We start from the raw sequence: 12,657 nt of genomic DNA on the forward strand, positions 1-12,657 counted from the left end.
ATCGGTGTGGACCTCCTTAGACCCTTCCCAACATTATCTTTAGGGGAAAAGTGGATAGTTGTGGCCATGGACTATCTGACCTGTTTTGAGAAACTGATTCTCTGTACAGTGCAACGGCTGTCGAAGTTGCAAAATTCTTTGTCAACGATATCGTATGCAGGCAGGGTGCTCCCACAGTTGTTATTACCGATTGTGGAATAGCCTTTACTGCGGACCTAATGAAGCGCTTGTTGCAAATGACACACACTGGTCATAGGTGAACCACGGCATACCACACTTGGACAAATGGTTTAACTGAACGCCTCAACAGAACACTAGCTGACATGCTTTCGATGTATGTTGACTTCGAACATAGGCTGTGGGACGAAATTTTGTCGTACATCACCTTCGCATATAATACAGCTGTTCAAGAAATAACACGAGTCGCCCCGTTTGAACTTGTATTCGGCCGAGCAGTAACCACAACTTTGGATGCTATGTTGCCGTTAGAGGAAGAAAATAACTCATCTGACCTAGATGATTTCTTGCAAAGAGTCGAGGAGGCACTACAGATGGCAAGGTACCGAATCCGCCGCCAACAATGCATCGACTCCAGCCGATACAACCAGCGACGTAGTGAAGCTCATTATCAGCCCGGTGACAAGGTGTGGGTATGGACCCCAGTGCGACGCCGTGGGCTGTCTGAAATGCTTCTCTGCCGATACTTCGGCCCTTACGAAATACTTTGTCGTATAAGTGACGTCACTTGCGAAGTGAAATCTGCTGGACGCAAGAGCCCAAGATGGCGCAACTCCACGGAAGTTGTGCGTGTTGTCTGCATGAAACCCTACCACGAGAGGTCAAGAAAAAATAAAGTGAGAGCCCACAGGAGCCCCTACTTCCTCTTAGGCATTGGGCCGATGCGGTAAGGAGGGGGATAATGTCGCAACAACTTGGCCACATTCAAGTTGCGCGCCCTTCGCATTGGGCACTGTGCACGCCATAATGTGGTGTTGCTTATTTATTTATTTATTTATTTATTTATTTATTTATTTATTTATTTATTAAATACTGCAGACGTGGTCCAAGCAGGGAGGGCGACATATGGTACATGCAATGAAAATCAGATTGACAAAACAAACAGAACCATGAAATTACAAGATTAGGAAGTGGATTCAATTATACAATTCCATTTGGTTACGGAGGAAAAAAGAAAACTTATATGTGTTTGTTCTTACAAAGTAAGGGGCTAATGCATCATGTTTGTGGTGGCTTGTAGTTCTGGTCGATAAGTGCGATAAATGTTCAGATGGGTCAAGGGATGAATGGTTGGTGTGAAGTAGTTTAAGGAATTCAAGTCTCTGTTTCTTCTAAGTTTGAGTGGTTCAAGGTTGTTAATTTCCATAAGTTCGGTGGGGGAATCACATCTGGAAAATTTGTTCAATATAAATCTGACCACTTTTCTCTGAATTCTCTCAAGACTATTGATATTAGTTTTTATGTATGGATCCCAAACTATGCAAGCATATTCCAGCTTAGGTCTAATTAGGGAGCTGTAGCATAGCATTTTAACATTAGATCGGGCTTTCCTAAGTTTGTGTCTCAACAGGCATAGCTTTCTGAAGGCTGAAGCGCAAGTGTTAGTTATGTGATCGTTCCATGATAGTGTATTGTTAAAGGTCACTCCTAGGTATTTATAGCTAGTGACTTCATGAAGAGTTGATGGACCTAACTGATATGTATAAAGCAGGGGTGATTTCTTATGTGTCATTCGAAACAGTACACTTTTATCTGTGCTTGGTGTCATTCCCCAGCACCTGCACCATGCAAGAATATTATTTAAACTACAACATAAACTAGTTTGATCATGGAGAGAAACAATATCTTTAAAGAGCAAATAATCGTCAACAGGCCGTGATCTTCGTGGCACTGGTAGCCGGTTGGACCCGGCTCGCCTGCTCCACGCGCACGAGGTATCATGTGGAAAAAAAGAAGACGACGGTTCGAGGCCAATATTAAAATGTGACGGCCAGGGATTTCTTCACGATCGCAGTGACTTTTATTTGTGGGCAGTGGTTCGCCCTTAATAAAGATTGTTGTTTTGTTAACCTGTGTTCCTCAACATCGTTACAATAGGACAGCAGGACACCTCGGGTTTTCCTGTACGCTTGCAAGAATATAAGAAAAGTACTATTGGCCGCGCCTGACCACTGACATCGCCCGCTACGTCATGACATGCCATGATTGCCAGTGCCGCAAAACACCACCGACAAGGCCAGTAGGTTTACTACAGCCTACTTAGCCTCCTTGCTGACCGTTCCAGCAGATCGGGATGAATTTGTTGGGACCCTTTCTAACGTCAACATCTGGAAACAAGTAGATAGTAGGGGCCACTGACTACCTTACCCGCTACGCCGAAACAAAAGCCCTGCCCAAAGGTAGTGCAGCGGAAGTAGCTAAATTTTTCGGCGAGAACATCCTGCGATGACATGGTTCACCAGAAGTGCTCATTACTGACAGAGGAACTGCTTTCACAGCTGAGCTTACTCAAGCCATACTGCAGTATAGCCAGACAAGTCACTGGAGGACCACTGCCTACCACCAGCAGACGAATGGGCTAATGGAAGGACTGAACAAGATGCTTGCCGACATGTTAGCGATGTACGTCAATGTGGAACACAAGACATGGGATGCCGTCCTTCCATATATCACCTTTGCTTATGTCATTTTCCATTGTATAAAGATGTCATCACCAAACACGCTTGTTAGAGTGCTAACATGTGTTCTTCTATAACTCATGACTTGCTTTTGTTGCGAGGAGAGCGAGTAGCGCATTTTCCTAACAAGGAAGAGGTGATGTGGTATCCTGTGTTGGATTCTGGTTCCGGTTTTGGGTCATTTGTGTCAGGGCGCCACTCAGTGCCAAACACTGTAAGTTGCCTGCTGCGTTTCCCCTCGCTGAAATAAAATCATTCTTTGTCTGGTCCCCGACTTGAGCAGTCCGGTTCTTTATTGCGGAGCCGTGCGCCCCAGCCGTTTTAGGCCTCATGCCATAGGTCCTCTGTCCGGCCACCCTGTTGAAGCCACAACAAACTGTCAACGAGGTAAACTGTTTGTTTACTCTTTTTCTACGTGCCCTGGCCATTCTACTCCTGCTCTTATCCTGCTTCGGGCATGCAAGACGCTACATCTACTTCTGCTTCGTCCACCTCAACTCCCCCGCCTTTGTTCTCGGTGCCCAGCATGGCGTTCGCACCCTCGTGCCGCCTTTCCTTGCATAACCTGGTACTCCTTTCGTACCGTGGCTCACGTGGGAACATTCTTTTTGTACGTTTCTCCAGGCAACCGGATGCAAGGCCTTACAAGACGACAAGAAGAAAGCTATTTTACTCAATAACTTGGGCTTCGAGGGGCAGCGTCTCTACTACGACCTCGCATTGCAAACGGACCTGACGGCTACTACATTCGAAGACATTCTTCGCATCTTCGACTAACACTACGAAGAAAGCACCAATCCCCTGGTGCACCACATTATCTTCTGGGACAGGAAGCAACTACCCGGGGAAACCTTTCAGGACTTCGTCACCGTGCTACAAAGGCTAGCACCTGCTTGTGTGTTCGGCGCTTGGTTCGACGAGTCCCTTCGCGACCAAATCCTGCAAGGCGTCGTATCAGCAAGAATACGAGAAAGGCTACTCTACGAAGGATCGTCCCTCATGCTCAAGAAAACCGAGGAAATTGGATGAAGCGTGGAGCAAGTTGACAAGGATCTTCAAGTCTTCAGCAACCCGTCTGTTCAGCGCATTTCGATGCAACGCCAAGATGGCATCGACAGCCATCACCTTTCTCGCCCGGGCGCTCAAGATGGCGGTCCCCACCACCCTTCTCCCTCGACCCGGCGGCTTCAAGATGGCGCTCCACGGCATGCAGGACAGTCGCATCCTCTGGAGGCCAGCCAACCTAACGCCTGGCCCGAACTCTGCGAAGCCAGTCGAGACATTGCAGTCCATTGCTACCGATGTGGTTCACCTCACCACATCGCATCTGATCCGGCCTGTCTGGCAAAGCACGTTACCTGCCGTGCGTGCGGAAAAGTGGGACATTACGCTTCGGTTTGCCATTCGAGGAACCGAACACAGCGACAGTCTCCTGCTCGAACACAGCTTGTTTCCGCTACCACTGATACAGAATCAGCCACTAGAGTGCCGTTTGAGCTTACAATTCAAGCACCAAATTTCCATCCGGCAACAATTCATGCCGAAGTTCTCATTGCGAATACTACACTCAAGCTGCTCGTGGATACAGGAGCTATGGTGTCGCTGATGAACAGCTCCCAGTACGAAGAACATTTCAAAGTTTTTCCATTATCTCCTTCAAGTCTTCAACTCGAGAATTATTCGTAGCAAGAAAAATTCTGCATTCAGGACATTTCTCCGTGCTCATCAAGTACCACAACAAGGCTGCAGTAGTGACATTTCACGTCAAGAACCAAAGCACTTCTTTTTCTGGGCTTAGACGCCATTCAAGCTTTGGGCATTGACATTCAAGGGTCTTTGTTCACGTGTTAACAAGTGTCAGGAGTTCCAGCTGACCCAAGCGTTCAGCTTCCGTCTCTTCCACACAACACTCCAACAGAGTTCGCCCATCTGTTGTCAGGACAATTGGGACCTGTAAAGGGCTTCAACCACGACGTTTGTCTCCGAGCTTCAGCGCAACCAGTCTCAGCGAAACTGCGTCCTCTACCTCTGGTTCTCCGTGAGCTAGTCTTCGCCGAGCTTAAATGGCTGGAATCACCTGATGTCATCAAACGAGTCGCTGCATCTGAGTGGATTTCTCAGTTTGTCGTCGTTTGGAAGAAGGACAATTCCATTCGACTTTGCGTCGATCTTCGAGACCCCAACAAGGCTATCATCATCGACGCCTTTCTGCTACCGACAGCTGACGAACTGTTGCATCGACTTTCTGGTGCTCTTGTCTTTAGTAAGTCGAACTTGCAGTCCGTTTATCATCAGGTTTTAACCCTCCCATGCGAATTCGGCTCTGAACGCCAAAAGTCTTTCCTTACATGTTTGTTAAGTAAATAGTGCATAAGTAGTATCCTTCAAATGGGGGGATTTCTGGCAGCATAAAGGGTACAATGCGCACACTGTACTTACTGCTATACTGCAGATTTATCAGTGGGTCCTAGTGGCAGGAACACATTGCTTGATTTCTTAGCATCCTTGTAGAAAGGATACTATACATTTCTTGTACGTTACATTTCCTGCAGCATAAGCATGTAGTATGCACATTCTCACTACGGTAATAGCCGCCAGACGAATTTGTCTTTCATGCCAAAAAGTTTTGTTATTTAGGTCCTTAGCAACCTCACAGGGGGACTATCCCAACTTCTTTTGAGTGTAAAGTGCTTTATACGCGCAACCTCCAATCCATGACAGCCACAGAGCTGTCTCGAGTCAGGCTCAGGGCGAATGAGCCGCGCATCAGTGCTGTCCCAGGGGGCACACAGATGTTCGCATTGTCTACTTTTTCTATTCTATGAACTCTTTTTCATGTGTGATCTGTGTGTGCAAGTGTGCATCTCGTCGTCTTCCCAAGACGGGTACGGAAACTCTTCAGAATGGTAATGCAGTCATGTTTATTTTCAGTCTTCATGTTGTGCATTTCTCTTAAAATGGGGAAGCCAAAGATGTCATTTTTTATTGTATAAAGGTGTCATTACCAAACGTGTGTTACAGTGCTAACATGTCTTCTTCTGTAACTAGTGACGTGCTTTTGTTTCGAGGAGAGCGAGTAGCACATTTTCCTCCTAAGGGAGAGGTGATGTGGTATCCTGTGTTGGATTCCGGTTTCAGTTTTGGGTCATTTACGTCCGGGCGCCACTGAGCGCCAAACACTGCAAGTTGCCTGCTGCGTTACCCCTCGCTGAAATGAAATAATTGTTTGTCTGGTTCCCGACTTGAGCAGTCCGGCTCTTTATTGCGGCACTGCGCGCCCCGTCCGTTTTAGGCCTCATGCCGTGGGTCCTCTGTCCAGCCACCCCATTGAACCTACAACACATGGCAGTGCAAGGAACAATACAGATTGTGCCGTTCGACCTGTTTTATGGAAGGAACCCAATGACGACTATTAACGCCAGGCTGCCGCACGTCACCAACGAAGGAAATGCCGATGTCACCACCTACTTCTAGCTCGCCGAAGAAGCCCGACAGCTAGACCGCCTGCACATCAAGAACCAGCAGAGGACCAACAGCTGGCACTACAATCTTGGATGACGCTACGTGGAACCAGCGGAACCAATACCAGCTACGTGGAACCAATACCACCCCGGTGACACAGTTGAAGGGCTGGTATTGTGTTGCCGGGCAGCACGTCAACAGGACTTGATGGCATCCCAATTATGTTAATAAAGACATTGGACCCAAAATCTAAGCAAGCAGTAAGAGAGGTAGTGAGCAAAACGATAATGCACGGTTAAGCCCGCGATGGGGCGAGACTAAGCAGGATGAACATGATATACAGGGTGTTCAAAATTGAGCTTCATGGTTTTTTAAAATTTAGGCACTGGGAGGCATGTGAAGACCACCTGTGCAGATAACTTATGTGCCCAGGGGGACACAAAGTTAGATAATTATCGCTGGCAGCAGCCCAATTAACTAAAATTGAATGATTACCTTATTGTTGAATGCAGTAACTGGGTATGTTTGTATTTAAAAGTTAGAGGCAGTCGTGTTTCTACACAGTATCAGTTGGAAGAATTCTTCTAGCATGTACGTGCTTTGAGATATCTGACTCCAAATTTTAATTGTTGTTCGCATGATTACGCATGCAAGAGAATTGTGATCGGTGCAACGCTCCTCCCTAATGTGATGCAGCTGTTACGTGCGGAGTTTAGTCTGAGATGGAACACTGGGTTGAGGAAGGTGAGCCACAGTCCATATTTAGTTAGAGACATTACGAACCATTATAAGACGGAGAGGCGCCATTACCCTGATCCTCACAAATCGCTTAGCAGAGAACAGCAAGCGATCTACAGGCAAATACAGGCAGGATCCTTCCCGCACCCTTACCTTCAAAACAAGATGTACCCAGAAAGGTACGAGAAGGACTGTAACTTCTGCAAAACACAGTTAGGCACGCTCCAACATGTCATTGGAGTATGCGATTTCATCAAGGCGATCCCCCCACCTCTTAGCTGCCCCGCTACCTTACCCCATCCCTCATCCACCCTTACCGAGAGATGGGAGACCTTGCTAACCAGCACCGCCTTGGAAGACCAGCTCGTCCTGATCTCCAGGGGCCAGGCGGTTAGGGAAGCATATGGGTCCCGTGAAGAGGGAACCACTTCCATCGACGGCGTCTAAGATGATGTCGAGCTCGGCTCAATAAAGTTGTTTCTCTCTCTTAGTCTGACAATGGGACGGAGGCAATGGCAAAGGTAATTGTCCCCCTTCCCTTCTTGGCTGACAAAATAAAAAATTGAAGAACCCAGAACCGCAGTCGTAACACGCGACCAGGCTGCCTGTAACGATGGTGGCAGCTGCCATGCCGAGATAATGGCGTGAGCAGGGAAGCTGGAGGTCAGTACGCATGCGTAATGGTGACTATTTGAGCGGGCATGCTCCTTGCCTGGGCTATGCAAATAAAGTGACTGCTAATTTCCAAGTACTGTAAGTTTTATTGAAATCAAGAGCAATGACAGCACGGCACATTGCACTGTTATATCTTGATTTCGCCACCCGCCGTGGTTGCTCAGTGGCTATGGTGTTGGGCTGCTGAGCACGAGGTCGCGGGATCGAACACCGGCCACGGCGGCCGCATTTCGATGGGGGCGAAATGCGAAAACACCCGTGTACTTAGATTTAGGTGCACGTTAAAGAACCCCAGGTGGTCGAAATTTCCGGAGTCCTCCACTACGGCGTGCCTCATAATCAGAAAGTGCTTTTAGCACGTAAAACCCCATAAGAAAAGAAGATCTCTTGATTTCGCCAGCCAAGAGAAGAAGGGGAACAGTTGCCATCTTTACCCATGCCTCTGCCCTGTTGTCAGACTAAATGCCACATGTAACAGCCACGTCACATCAGGGAGGAGCTTTGCACCGATCCTAACTCTCTCGCATGCGTAGTCATGCGAATGACAATTCAAATTTGGAATCAGATATCTCGGAGTACAGCCATGCTGTAATTCTTCTAAGTGAAACTGCATAGAAACATGACTGCCTGTAAATTTTGATTACAAAAACACACTTACTGCAATCAAATTTTATTTCATTTTATTTATTTCGGCATTACAGTACATTACAGCATGTACAAAAATGCTGGGGGCGTAGACTAAAAGCCAGAAGCTTGACGTGGTCTGTACCTGATAGTTGCACTTTGACAGGGGCAACAGGAAATGTTCGTATCCGACAAGCTTACAATGCCAAAACTATACTTTGAAAAATAAAACTAAAAGTGTTGAAATTAACATTAATACGGAAATACTTTACTTTTGTGTATGACATCAAAATTTATCAAAACTTGGAGAATCTTTCCAGCACAAAATCAAAACTTAACAGCAGCAGCTTTACAGAAAACAATGCTGGTTGTTTAAAAGAGTAGGCATTGTATATGCAATCATTTGTTGGCCATAGTTAGTATGGGTCTGTGGCGTAAACCAAAAAGCGATTTCGCGTGTGTCATAAACGTGCATTCTTTCAGTCAAATTAGCAAGTTCTTTCAAGCACAGATTGTTTGTTTTAATGCCTTGTTTGTAGCGTGTCATTAGTAAAGCATCGTACAGGTCTGCAACAGGTTTTTACAGATGAGCCCTGTGTGTGGGTTATACGGAGCATTAACAATCAGACAGCCTTTTTCTGTAATCTAGAAAGCCTCAGAATGTTGGAAATTGTGGTGGTTCCCCAGACAAGCTAGCAATAGCACAGTTTTGAAAGGAGAAGTGAATTATACAAGTTTTACTTTCTCAGGCAAAAGAAAACGTGTGCGCGATAATATACCAACCGAGCAAGAAAGGCTGGAACAAACAATCAGACTGCGAATCCCAGGACATGTTCTCATGAAAGAGTAGATCAATACATTTCACAGCAGGAACCACCTAAATTTTTGATGTAACAAGAAAAAGCGCTAAATCAAAGTTGAACACATTGTATGGCTAGTTGGTGCATAGCTTTCAATAGGTGAAGCGCCAATAGTGACGGCACACAAGAAGAAATAAAGACAGGACAAGGCGCTTTGTCCTGTCTGTATTTGTTTTTGTGTGCCGTCACTATTGGTGCTTCACCTATTGAAATCAAAGTTGACTTCCTTGTTTTTAGCTCTAAATAAAATCGCTCGTTTTTGAAGTATTTATAGTTAGCGAGTTGTTCAAACTCCAGGTATGCAGTTTCGCAGGTACGTTATTTGCTCTGGTTTGAATTTCCAATAAATCTGATCCTAAAAAAATTACGCTAGTATCGTGAGCATAAACTATAAATTGGGTATTTTCATCTACTCCTACTACGTCATTAATATATACATTAAAAAGTAGAGGCCCTAGGATGCTTCCCTGCGGTACTCCGCTGTTTAGGGATCGAAAGCTTGATTTATAGTTGTTCAGTTGTATCTGCTGCTGGTGATCACTCAAGTAGCTTTGCATAAGTGTGTAAAATGCTCCACGGAATCCGTAATGCTCTACCTTTTTTAAAAGTGTGGTATGATTAATTTGATCGAAGGCTTTGGAATAGTCTATAAATATTCCAACTATGTAATGTTGACGTTCGAAACCATCTAATATGATTTCTTTTTGAGGAAGTAACGTGGATTCCGTGGAATGTCTTTTACTAAAACAAAATTGAAACGTCGTTATGATGTTATGGCGACTCAAAAAACTATTCATTCTTATGTGAATCAACTTTTCAATAGCTTTGGAAAAAATGGGCTGTACGGAAATAGGCCTGTAGTTTGATACATTATTTTTATCACTGCCACGAAAAATAACGGTGACTTTAGCAACTTTTCTCGGGAAATCGCCAGAAGAAAATATTAGATTGATCACATGTGTTAGGGCTGGGGCAGTGACGTCAAGCACGTACTAGACCGGTCGAATTTGGAGATCATCAGGGTCGGCGCAGTAGCTATTTTTGAGGGACGAGAACACTGCTACAACTTCTGGCTGGGAGACTGGAAACAAATGCGCGGATTCCCGCGTTTTCGAAGGCATAAATTCCATGCAGGAAGTATTATGCACACTACTTGCGACAGAGGCAAAAAAATTTTTAATAAGGTCAGCTAGCTTACGGCCAGTGTAAGTATCGTTATCTAATTTGATCTCAGTGGGACCAGTGTTTTCTTTAGAATAACCTTCTAAGAATTTAGCCTCTTCCAGACAAGTTCTGGATTTCTAGATACTTCGTGATTGAACAAGATATAAAAGTATCATTCTTTTTGTCTGCGCAAAAGGCTATTTGTTTTATTCTGGTCTTTCTTAAACACTTGTAAATCGGAGGCACTTTTTGTCCTAAGGAACTTTTGAAACAGAGCATTTATATCGATGATAGCTTTCAAGCATTCTGAAGTAAGCCACAGCTTTCTTGCCTTATGGGGATGGGTCTTTTTGATGTAAGTTCTCAGTTGCTTGTACATGATGAATGTTTGCACATAATGGAGGAAGCGAACCAGAAAATTTTCTTGCAAATATTTGGACAACAGCAGGGAAGCAAGCCAAGAAATATCGGTTAAGAAAAAGGTTAAAGAAACAGAGAGAGGTCTGTGGAAAATAGGGGTGCAGATGAAAGCAGCACTGGGTACAGAACTTTCAAGCAGAAAATTACCAAAGAAAATATATACGATAATTCTAGGGGAAGCTCCTTGTTGTTTGAAGCCAAGATAGGAGTATTGCGAACTAAGATGTACGGAGTCAAGTACCAAGGGATAGACACATTATGTGGTGCATGTGGAGAGGAAGAGGAAACGGCAAAATATACTTTTCTGTAAATGGCTTCACCCTACAGTTCAGAGCAACGGGGCGGACTTTTTCAAAGCATTGGGGTTTAGGGGCATTGGAGGAAAAATAGACATTAAACAGGGTAGAAATAACCAAACGGAGGTTGTCTGATTGGTGGCTAAAATCAAGGCAAGAGTGAAATTTCGGCTTCCACTAAGTACAATATATATTATTAGTCATGGCGAGCTGGCGTGTGCCTCTGCCTGATTTAAATGGTTCAACTGTATCCATCCCTCTGTCCGTGTTTAGGTTTTGACCCCGATACGTCTATAAAGACTCGGTGTGAAACTATTGCGACACTATTTCAGACCCTACAAGATTATCCGACGCATTGGCGCACTGGACTATGAGGTTGTGCCAGACGGTATTTGAATTTTTTTTAATGCAGAAAGGGGGTGGTTTAAGTGATCCCCTTCCCTTGCGGTAAAGTATATGTGGGGCAGTCGTGTTAATGATTGACTTCGGGAACACAACGCATCATTAAAATCCACAAGCTATACTCATCTAGCCATACACTGCAGAAACTACAGCAATGGTGGTTGTAAGCCACAGTTTAGTGACACACACATTATTTTTAAACACAAAGATCAAGAAACTCATGAAATAGTTGAGGCATACCATATTAGGAAAAAGGGTAGTGACGTTGCATCAGTCAAACAATGATTATGCTGCACGATAAAGAGTGTGTATCTAGGTAGACAACGATCACTATAAAATTTTGAGGGGTCTGAAGCCATGGCGCTGGCGCCATGAGTGTTTCATCTTGCTTTGCTGCACATGTGCGAGAATACTGTAACATTTTTATAAATGTATGTCTGTCCATCAATAAATTCAGTTGTGAGTTAAATGCTTTCCTGTCTACCTCCCTATTTGTGTCCCCATCTTATGTGCGCTTCAATCAAATTTCAAACATGAGCATCAACCAACTGGCCCAGCTCGCCATCTTGATGCTTTTCCACCTCAACTCGTATGCCTAGTGATGGGGGCTAATCTCTGCATCATGATGCGACGTCATGTTGTCGACTTCTGTTGTCTTGGAGCGTGCGCACAAAATCTCTCCAACCTCTCCACTAGCTGCCTGGCTGTCGACCCACAGTGAGAACTGCCCAAGTAGCTTGCATTGCAAACATTTTTACGGATGGGTGGACGCATAACTGTGAGTGGCCTGCACAGTGCAGCCACCTGGTGACACAGATCAACCAGCCAAATACAGAGCTGATATTGGTGTAACCAAGTGCAAAATATTTGAAACATTTAAAAAGACCTGTTCACAATTGCACTGTTGCCGAAAATTCACACTAGCAGCAAAGTAGAATACACTTGGTTACTTCTGTATTAGCTGTGTGTGTCTGGTTGAGCTCTGTGCCACCAAGTGGCTGCACCCTGTAGGCTGTTCATGTTTGTGCCTCCCCCACTCTGGCAAAACGCCCAGTCCACCTGCATTTACTGAAATACTATCACATGCTAAACCTCTCTATTGTAATAATCCTCTGGCGTGAAGTGACGGCCACAAACACGCAGATCCTGATACTCGCATGTTACCTCGCAGAGGGACATAATGTTGCAGCTTGACATGTCGCCGATCACTAGATTTGCAGCTCTCAGCGCAACAGGGGCAATTCATAATCCTCACGAAAAGAAACCTTGAGAGCAACACTGGCCGCGTAGCTCACATTAACACAGACCATGTTGTAACAC

General features: G+C 45.1%; 1 protein-coding gene across 5 annotated transcripts in view; it reads left to right on the top strand.

Moving 5' to 3' along the window:
• Positions 1 to 12,657, top strand: part of gwl (serine/threonine-protein kinase greatwall) — a 441,324-nt gene that overhangs the window by 91,338 nt on the left and 337,329 nt on the right. The window lies entirely within an intron of this gene.

Source organism: Dermacentor andersoni, chromosome 2 (assembly GCF_023375885.2).
Source record: "Dermacentor andersoni chromosome 2, qqDerAnde1_hic_scaffold, whole genome shotgun sequence".
In the NCBI taxonomy this organism is placed as follows: Eukaryota; Metazoa; Arthropoda; class Arachnida; order Ixodida; family Ixodidae; genus Dermacentor; species Dermacentor andersoni.